We start from the raw sequence: 11,032 nt of genomic DNA on the forward strand, positions 1-11,032 counted from the left end.
GCTATGATTTTCCAGATCATCAGAGTGCAAGAGAAGTTAAGTAAGCTGCGACTGCATGATAGAAACAGCAGATTGCAGACTTGCTGCTCTCTCTTCTAACTTAATATGAGAGGATTCCAGGGTATTCAATTTAGTAGAATGCTAACGATCACCAGGTGAAAAGAGACTGAAAGACACTGGGACAGGAACCCAACCTGAAGGGGACTTCATGGCCACAGGGTTCCCTAGATAAATAGTGAGTCTAGACATCAGGGTATAAATATTCATTAATTTTCAAAACTTTTATATTCAAGAGGTTTCTAGAATTTTACTGATATTTTCTATGATAAAAAGGATCTTTGAGATAGGGTCACTATACAGAAGACTGCTACCGTAAAATGTGTTCATAGGTAGGTCAGATTATTGTACTGTTATTATTCCAAAAGAGAATACATTATTTGTCCCAGACTGCAAAGTAACATCAAGTTCATGTTGACTGGTGATGATCACTGACAGAGTCAAATAATGTTTTTAATTCCCCCAGGCAATCTGCTTCATGGCTCCCTATTTCCCACAACCATTTTGATTTGAACCAAAAGCATGGACCATATTTTTCATTGATAAAAAGAATGAAAAAGATAACATTAATAACTTTTATTACCAAAGTATGGCCATGTCCACAGATTTCATTGCATACTGAGACAGCCAAATGCCTGCAGAGACACAATGAGTAATGTACTGGTACAACCAGAAACATGTTCACAAAGGCACAAACAGCAGCAAACTAGCATAATCAGATCATATCTGCAAAGTCACAATCAGTACCATAATAATACAACCAGAACAAGTATGTGGAGGCCCAATAAGTATCATACAGAAGCAGAAAAAAACATTAAGCGCAGAGGGCATTGGTCTGGTGTAACCTGTTAAACAATTGTACAAGGCATAGCTGTGTGCATTATATGATGTGCAGCACATTGTAGAATATTTCACACTTTGTAGAATGCAGCATGGTGTATGGAATGTAGTGGACTGGGCTGTGTAATAAACAGCGGTCAGGAATACATTATGTACAATACAGCAGTGTAGCATAATAATATATAAAGGTGCAGCACACTGGATGATGTAACATAAAGCAGACAGTATGCTTATTGTACTGGCTTAGCCTATTATACAGTATGAAACATAAACCATGGCAAATATTTTGGAGCAATCACTTTGTAAATTGTGTTTTTATAAAAATATAGGACAGAGCCTGCAACGCCAATGAAACTGGACAAGGCCGAAACTGGACAAATAACACCGAAAATCATCTTTATGACATTAGTCAGAGTGTGCAATGAATCAGAAACAGTAAGATCTGCAGATGAATCTAAATCAGCAAAGCCATCATCACCATGTCATTGTATCAGTGAAGCTGAAAAATCACCATTATGTGACAAAATCTCCAAGGTAATTTTATTGATTTTTGTAGTTAGAAATGATCTTTCACAATCTTTTCTAATGACAAAAGACTGAAAGATGAACGAGTTCTATGGAGAGGGAAGGGAGGAGAACGAGTAAGCAGCACCCTGTTATGCTCCCTCACCTTCACTTCCATTAAGGTCGTTTGTTTTCTGTCATTCATGGATCAGCCAAGATGGATGGTGATGACATAGAGAACTAAAGAGCAGAGCTCTTCTTTATAATACAGCCCCCACTAACTGCCCCCAACTGTCATCTTCCATTTCAAACTTCCATATAACTCTTTTCCATTCTGTAGTGTTCCTGTTCAGATTTGATTTCATGTCAATCTTCACCAGAATATCAGTCATTTGGTTTGGTTCCACAAAAATATACTGTGGAAAATTCTGCTGCTTAGATAGTAAGCGATGGGATATATTAAGGAAGCCAGGAACTGCTGAATTCCTTTGCAATGGGGGATGGAGAGTGTTTTTATCAAAAACAGAATGATTGTTGGCTCTTAATAAAAGGCATAACAAGTGAATCGACAGGAAGCCACAGAGCTGACCCAGGGATAAGTGTGTCTAGTTGGCTGGGGTTCCAACATTTTCCTCAGTACGGCAGATGTATTTTATATCTATTTTATGTTAGAGGGTTCTTTTGTTTCTACGTTTTGTTTGCTTTAATAAAAGGTGACAACAATCAGAGGGACTCAGTAAGCATCTACTGCTATGGAGGGGTCAAGCAATGTAATGAAAGTGAGATGGAAATGTTAATACAATATTTTTCTTGTGTGGTTTTCATGTATTTCATTGGAGATATTCCTTTTGACTCACAGGAAGAACCAAACAGTTCATTAAAGAAAAGAAAAAAAGAACAAAGGTTTGCAAAGCCCACCAGTGCAAGAAGTCTACAATTCTGAAAAAAATTTGGCAACATTTTTGGATATCCAATGAGATGACAGCACAGAATTTGTGCAAGAGGATATGATGTGGACAGTATATGTAGGAAAAGACTAAGGGGGTATATTTAGGGCAAAATGGTGGCTCAATGGCTAGCACTCTTCCAGTGACTCTGAGGTTCTAGATTCTTTTTGCTGCTTCCCCAGTTTTATTTGAGCCGGACCTTGACTATGCCTGAACCACTGCCTATTCTGGCCTTTGAATTGTTTCTAACAGCCTGTTCTGAACCACAAAGTTTAAGCCAAATCCCTCGCACCTGTGAGTTGTTCTGGCAAAAATCGGCAGCTCCTTAGGTTCTGCACTTTAGACATTCCTCCATTGAACATCTTTCACCTGGACAAACCTGCCTTCAGTGGATTCTGACCCTCGTGTGGGACAAATATGTAGTATGAAAACAGATGCCTTCATTTTGTTGTATACATTTTTATTTACTATTTACCAATTTACACGTAGGCCTTGCTAACATACATATACCTTGAAATCATCCTAGAAAAATGTATTTCATCCTTTAGCTGGCATCCATGTCTCATTTCTTGTGGAATTTAAAACACAGCTCCACAATCGGAGAAACCCATACTGTAAGGTATTGACTCTTTGACTTTGTATTCCTTTTTTTTTTACCTTCCATTTGTTCTCCATTTATATGTCTAAAATCTTGTTTGTATGATATACATGAAATGTTTTCAATAGAAATTATAATTTATAAAAACAGCTCCTCTCCATACTTACCATAATCTGGAGTCTCAACCAGAATTTATGATATGCTATGATATGATAAAAAATATGATATGCTGTATGTCTCTGATCATCTGCCGAGCCTTCACATCTGGGGAGAATGGAACTTTTGGAACCTAAAACCGATTAATGGATATAAACTCTATATGTACATGTTTTATTTTCATTTACAACAACATTTTAAATCATGTTTTTATATTATGTTTTGAACTATTTTTGTTTATAACGTGTAAATGTAAAAGGCAATACTTTTTTAAATACAGTAAAAATAAAATAAGGGCATATTTGTTTTTGGAGAAAAATACATATGTACTTTATTATTTTCCTAAAATATGATGTTACCTAGGAATAAAGAAGGTGATGGCAAGTATTTAAATATTGCACTGCTTAATAAGGGGTAGTTTCTTGCCCCTAAATAGTTATGACTGCTCATTTTTTCCCACCTATTTTCCTGTTTGTGCATTTGTTACCCACATATTTGCACAGTTGGCCTTCATATTGCAATTATTGCCTGTTTGCTACATGATTATGGTAACACATCACTGACTGTTGCCTATGTATTATTTAAAACTGCCCATTTTGATCTACATGCCAGAAATGCCATTCTTGCCTATGTTTTTGAAATTACCATTGATTCAAATTTTGACTACATTTTTTTGTGAATAATTTTATAGTAGTGGCAGGGATCAGCAGCTTGCTTCCTTGTTCAGAATCGTGGGGGCACGTGTGCAGGCTTTTTACTTTCAGTTTGGCTCAGGAATAGACACGCCCTGCAGCCAGCATCAAAGACACACGCTGCAGCCAGCATCAAGGGGACACACACAAGATCGGATCTCAGAGCATGTCTTATTCACGGGTGAGTGTCTTATTTTAATTATTTTTTTAAAAATCGGGGGTGGCTTACTTAATGGGGATGTCCTAAAATCGGGGAAACGCGGTATGTACATTTTTTTTTTCATTTACAACAACATTTTAAAATATTTTTTTTCTATTATGTTTTGAACTATTTTTGTTTATATTGTGTAAAGACAATAATTTTTAAAATACTGTAAAAATAAAATAAGGCCATATTTGTTTTGTGGAGAAAAAATACATATGTACTTCTTTATTTTCCTAAAATATGATAATGTTACCTAAGAATAAACAAGGTGATGGCAAGTATTTAAATATTGCACTGCTTAATAAGGGGTAGTTTGTTGCTCCTAAATAGTTATGAGTGCCCATTTTTTGCCCACCTATTGTCCTGGTATAAGCCATATATTTGCACAGTTGGCCTTCATATTGCAATGATTGCCTGTTTGCTACATAGTTATGGTAACACACCACTGACTGTTGCCTATGTATTGTTTAAAACTGCCCATTTTGATCTACATGCCAGAATGGCCATTCTTGCCTATGTTTTTGAAATTACCATTGATTCAAATTTTGACTACTTTTTTTGTGAATAGTTTTATAGTAGTGGTCCTCAATGAGGTGTCTGGTATTTGCCACAATCCCTCCATAAGTCTCTCTCTTTGATCCCCCACAAAAAGCTTTTGTGAAGGGAGTTTTCACCATTTTTTTTTTGGATAGAATTATTCATGAATGTAAATAATAAATGTTTTGTAATAAATGGACATAAATTAAATAATTTATGTCCATTTTATTAAATATTGTTGAATTAAATATTGTTATTCTTTGTAGATATATCTGTATCCCTCCTGGGGAAGTAGTTTTATCCATGAAACGTGTTGAGGACATTCATGCATGTATTAGTTAAATTAGCAATACAGAAAAATTGTATTGTAGCTATTTTGTTTTTTTGTATGTTTTGCATTAAAGTGGTTCTGGTTTTACCAATTGTAAATGTGGCTTGAAGTGGCATGATTTATTTTGAACAGTTGTGAAAACTATATACAAAATTTTTGTGCCTTGAAAGTCCCGCTTTGTTTCCCCCAAACATTTAATAATTTGATATTTGATCAGGGGATGTGGCACTATACTATCTCTTATTATGGGTAACTTCTATATCTCTTATTATGGGTAACTTCTATATATGTGTCTACTGAGTTTTTTGTGGGAAAAATGTGGGAATGGTAAAAAAATAATCCAACTACATGTCAACATACAAAAAGCGCATTTCTGGAATACTAAAACTAGGCTGAGAATATTTTACAGTAGCAAACATACAGAGAGCAGTGGTCTGGTGTAACTTACACCAGACCACTAGTGGAGTAACTAGTGAGCTGTGGCTATCTGACAGTGGAGCCGCAGTTCTGCCCGGTGCACCCCCCAGCAGGGTCAGGAGAAGGACCCCAGTGAGCAGACGCACTGGCCAGAGCTGCGGATCAGCCTCTGGTACAAGATTGCAGGCTCAGGGTGATCTGGACACAACCTGCCCACACAACCTGGGGGAAGTTTCTTCTTCTTTGAGTGACACATGCATGCACGGTCCGGAGTCCATTCATTTAGTGTTCCGCAACCTCCAAAAGGTTGGGGACCACTGCCTTAAGTGACTTAATGCCTCCACTGCCTGCAATTATCCACTGCATCTAGTAACTCTGACTAGATTTTGTTTGCTGCTTCCCAAGTTTTGGTTTGTGCCCGATCCTGACTATGCCTGAACCACTACCTACTCTGACCTTTGGGTTGTTTCTGACAGCCACAGTAAGACCACAGCAAAATCCATTACTCTTTTTGAGTTGCTCCTTTGGTTCTGCACTCTTGCCACTTCTCCATCGAGACGCAAGTCATTTCTGCAGCTTCTTTTACTACATTTCATTATTTTTTTTTTATATAGATTGTTACATCAGATGTTCCTAGATAACTAAATACTAGTATATTTTTTATTTAGTACCATTCTTTTTAAAAAAGTGTGTGTTTTGTTACTTGTTTGTCTATGAGTTGCATAATAAATATTATTATTTTTGTAACACAATCAGTGAAAAATAAAGTAAAAATAAAGTAAAATTAAACATTTTTTGTCATTGTTCTTCTATATCTTAAATCATGTTGATTCCAATGCTTAATAAGGGGTACTCTAGTGTGAAGGGTAAAGTGGTCACCAGGAGTTGCCCACCTAAGGTCACTCTGTTTTCATCAGGTGCAGGTATGCTGCGGATACTCCCTGCTGCATACCTTGTGTTACTCCCTGCTGCATACATTGTGTTACCTGCGACTGAAATGCTGCTTCTAGAAAAGCTATCCCAAGCCCCTGTCTAGATTTCAAGTGTTTCATGACATGAAAAATAGCATTATTAGACACCACACTGCCTGAGGATTTTAGGGGTCAGCTTTGTTGATTTATTGAATGGCTGGATTTCAGGTACATGCTTCTAGAAGCCTAGCAGGTATGCCATCCCAATGGGTAGTAACTTCTGATGGTATGAGAATGGTGGAGGATGGTATGAGATACCATCTCTGACCATGTCTGTTGGCCCAGGCATCAGTCGGGAGGTGCACCCTCATTAGCAGCTTGATCCAGCACCAGGAAGACACACCTGGCAGTCCCTGCTGCACAACCCATCAGTTGAAGGAAGGGGCAGCATCTATTAGCTTATAGGGCAGCTGCAGGGGCATCATCTTTACCAGGAGCCTAGTGAGTTAGTGAATCATGGGGTGATTGAGTGGTTAGAGATCTATTTTACTGAAAGGAGAGATAACTGGTGCTGGGAGCTTGAGAAGAGAAGTAGTGCAGAGGTTGCCAAGGCTGTGGTTAACACTATCTGCATGCATTTGGTACATGTGAGTAGGATGGCACATTGGGGACCTGACCAGAAGAAGGCCATGGAAAGTCTACTGCTGTCTCTTGGCCAGTGCTGCCTTGTCTATTGCTGTCATGCAACTTTTCCCACTTCCTGAATTGTTTCCTAAGCGAATGGGTCATCATTGAGGACTTTTCCATACATGCAACATTCCCTTTGCTTATTATTATTCAGTACAGTTGGCGTAATACCCTTGAGTATTTCTCTGAGCTTTCGTGAGCTTCAACTTGGGACTGGGCATGCTGCTGTTGATCAAGCTGATGCTGCTTCTTCCTGCTGCCAGCTTCAATGTAGAGCCCTTGCCCCTGGTTTCCTGGTGCACCTTCCTGTCTCTGGGAGCTACCTACCTAGTCAGAGCTACTGCTCAACTCTGACAATGCAGATGGCACTCGGGAATTGCTCTCCAAACCCAGGTCTGCTGTGATGTGAGACAAAAACCCTCATTATCTTCCCTTTCAGCATTGGTTGTGTGATATTAGGGAAAGTATTAATTCCTGATCTTCCCTTTTAATATAAAATTGTCTTCTTTTAAAATGCCTTTGTCTAGAAATTGTTTCTCTAGCAGACTAGGGTTGTATATTTCTCCTTATCAGTTATTTCTTTATCTGACAACTATGGTCCTTCCAGACCCTATAGTCACAACACCTGCTGTGTCTGCAAGACTCATAGGACCCAGATAGGGCTAGACAGAGTGTCTCAGATTGAACTTTGATCTGTGTTTTGCAACCATTCTATATAAAGTAGTAGCTGACTGATTTGTAGTTGGATTATTATGGTGAGAATTGTGAAACCAAGACCTAGTCTCCTAGGCCCCAATAAAGCCCGGAAGCCATATTTAGCCTGTTCTGGTGAACCAGACATGCGTAGTTTGGTCTCTGTGAACTCCGTATTTTGTGATGATTAATATTCTGGGCGTTGGTATTGTAGCAATATGTTATATCTGTGTATGGTCACTAGGGGTCTCACTACTGCTATACTGGTACAACTTTATTACTGCATCTCGTTGGTGGGGGTTGAGGAAGTAGTTATATACATAGGTATAGATTTATGTAATGGCAGCAGGAATGAACACTGAATAAAAATGTCTGCTACTAACTACTGTGTGTGAGCCTCTGGAGCAGGACCCACTAACAAAACATGGTGGCAGCGGTGCACAGGACCTCTGAATTGCATGTCTGCTGTCTATAAATACAGATTGGGTGGCACTAGAATTGTACAGAGAATCTGCGACTTTAAGTACAGAGTCCCTATCATACTGCATTATGGAGAGTGGCCTGACAACCCCTCAGACACTGGATGTCACTTCTTCCAATCTCTCACAGACATGGAGACACTGGAAGGAAGAGTTTACTCTGTAGGTGGATCTGACAGTGGCGCCCAGAGATGAGCAGAGGAAAGTAAAGCTGTTTTATTACCTATGTAGCCCTGTTATGGAAGGGGGGGTAATGTAAATGACGCTCACAAACCAGGCTATGGCACTAACCTGTAGATAACGGAGAAGATCCCGGACCTTCGCTATGTGGAAGAGTGGGGATAATAATAAAGTTGGCAGTGCCTCCACCCTGGACATTAACCAGAAATAATCACAGTAATATAAAAATATTGAAGACAGCAGCAAGGAAATCCTCCAACCGAGAATTGGGCTGTGTGTGCTGTGATCCTGGATTGCATGGAGGCAGGCAAAGTCTCTGGTCGCTACCACTTAGACCCTAACAATCACACTAATCTGCCAATGCAACCAGACCTCTGCTACCTATGGGCCATCGGATGCCTAACCTATGCTAGATGTAACTAGACAGAGGGTGCAGATCAGCAAAGATAACTGAAAGGGCAGAGCACATATATATATGTGTATATAGTTGATACACTGACAGTAGGGTTATCCCAAAGTGATCTCTGATAACAGATATCACATATACCCCATTAATACAGAGGATAAAAATCTCTGATAATAGATATCACATATACCCCATTAATACAAAGGGGAATAATCTCTGATAATAGATATCACATATACCCCATTAATACAGAGGGAAATAATCTCTGATAATAGATATCACATATACCCCATTAATACAGAGGGAATAATATAATATTGCACTGCACACAGGCACAGCAGTCAGTGTGTTCTGGAAGGGATGCAGGCACCTACCCTGGCTGAGCACATGTTCTCATCCCTGTGCCAGTACTTCCTGCATTTCCTAAGTGATCTCTGATGGGGTTTCTAAGCCCACTATCAGGGGCAGAAAAACACTTTAACAACTTTATTTACAACTTACAAAATTACAACTCAGCAAGCAGATAGAAAAAGGCAGTCCTCTACACTTAGTTGGGGAAAAGGGCAGAGAAATGGCACAGAGCTTGCTGACAGACAGCCTGCCACTGACAGATATACTGTTGGCATTTAATAAGCACTGTGACCCCAAAAAGAACAAGACAGTGGGGAGATACAAATTCTTCTCAGGGAATCTGGAGGCTGGGGAAAGTATGGACAGATATGTGACAGAGATGATGAGACTGGCTGGAACCTGTGGATTTGGGGACATCAGGGACTCCCTCATCAAAGACAGGATAGTGTGTGGCATCCGAGACTTGCACCTCAGAGAAAGAGTAATGAGGGAGGAAGAGCTGGCTTCGGGGAAATATATACAAAAATGCAAGACTGCTGAGCTGACTAAAGATGATGGAGGGCACATCTGTGAAAAAGAGAGCAAGGCCCAGGCTCCCTGTGAGCGGAGTCCAGTGTAAATACTGTGGGAAAAGACATGAGAGAGACAAAGATAAATGTCCAGCATATGGGGAGACCTGCAGGGCTTGTGGCAAGATGAAGCACTTCTCAGCTGTGTGCAGATTGAATACCAGCAAACAGTACAAACAAGTCCATACAGCGACCCAGGACACAGACAGCACAGAGGACATTACATGGCTGTAGCCTGCAACAGAGAAGGTCAATGTAATCAAACATCTAGAAGCCAATGATGCAAAGCAGCTCTTTGCCATATTTATGGAGGATAAACTACCCATAAGATTTCAGCTGGATTGTGGAGCAAGCTGCAATGTCATTCCTTTTACTCTGCTTAACAAACAGGTTCCCATTGAGCCCACTGATAAGGTACTGGTGATGTATAACAAAAGTGTTTTGAAAACCATGGGAACCTGCAAGCTAAATTAAGAAACCCATGTAACAGAAAAAGCTACAAAGTGGAATTTACTGTGCTGCAGGAAGACGATCACATTCCTTTGCTGGGAATGAAAGCAGTTCAGGCTATGGACTTAATAAAGATGCAGTCCCATATCATCATGGCTCTGGAAGTTTCTAAGAATACTCAAAATCCTAAACAAACGGCAGAATGCATTTTGGATTTTCAGCACATACAAAGTTTGCTGATTTATTTGAAGGTGATGGGTGCCTGGAAGGTAAATACAAACTAGAAATTGATCATACAATACAGCCTTCCAGACTGCCCACAAGAAGAGTACCTGTAGCCTTAATGCAACCACTAAAAGAGGAACTGCAGCTGTTGCACAGCAGAGGCATAATAGCACCAGTACAGGAAAGCACAGACTGGATAAACAGTTTGGTTGTAGTGAAAAAACCATCAGGCAAGTTAGGAATATGCATTGATCCTAAGCCACTGAACAAGGCTCTTAAAAGAAATCACTATCCGGGGGGCGTGGCAGGAAGCGGAAGCGGATGGTGGCTTTTGCTTGAGGCTCTGTAGCGTGGTTAAGCACCGGAATAATTAGCGACTCATACCGGCGGTTATTCTTCTTCTCCTTCCTGGTGAACGACCCGGGAATCACCACACAACGATGGGCAAGCGGAAAACTGGCTATACTCCGCTGAAATTAACGGAGTTTTTCACCTCATCTAATCAGCATGGCCAAGATGGCGCGGGGAGGCGGGCCTCGAGACACAGTAAGAATACGAACGGCTTGGGAGATCAGACCACAGGAGAAGCAACAAAAAGAAACGAGGGGGACTCAGAGAATACTTCTCAATCCTCATCCTCACAAGCAAGCCCAGCCAAAGCCAAATTGAAGCTGACATATGCAGAGGATGGAGTGAATGGGGTAAGCCCTACTATATTCCCTATCTCGGAAGAAACAGAAATCACTGACCCTATAGGGACTTTCCCTACATCTGATGGCCCAGTCTCAGATACTACG

General features: G+C 40.1%; 1 long non-coding RNA gene across 1 annotated transcript; it reads left to right on the plus strand.

The window, feature by feature from the left end:
• The first annotated feature begins 996 nt into the window (after window positions 1-996).
• Window positions 997-3,421, plus strand: LOC140321611 (uncharacterized). Its single transcript, XR_011918986.1, has 2 exons — window positions 997-1,431; window positions 2,261-3,421. It is a non-coding gene; the product is annotated as an uncharacterized lncRNA (long non-coding RNA).
• Window positions 3,422-11,032: the final 7,611 nt, after the last annotated feature.

Source organism: Pyxicephalus adspersus, chromosome 1 (assembly GCF_032062135.1).
Source record: "Pyxicephalus adspersus chromosome 1, UCB_Pads_2.0, whole genome shotgun sequence".
In the NCBI taxonomy this organism is placed as follows: domain Eukaryota; kingdom Metazoa; phylum Chordata; class Amphibia; order Anura; family Pyxicephalidae; genus Pyxicephalus; species Pyxicephalus adspersus.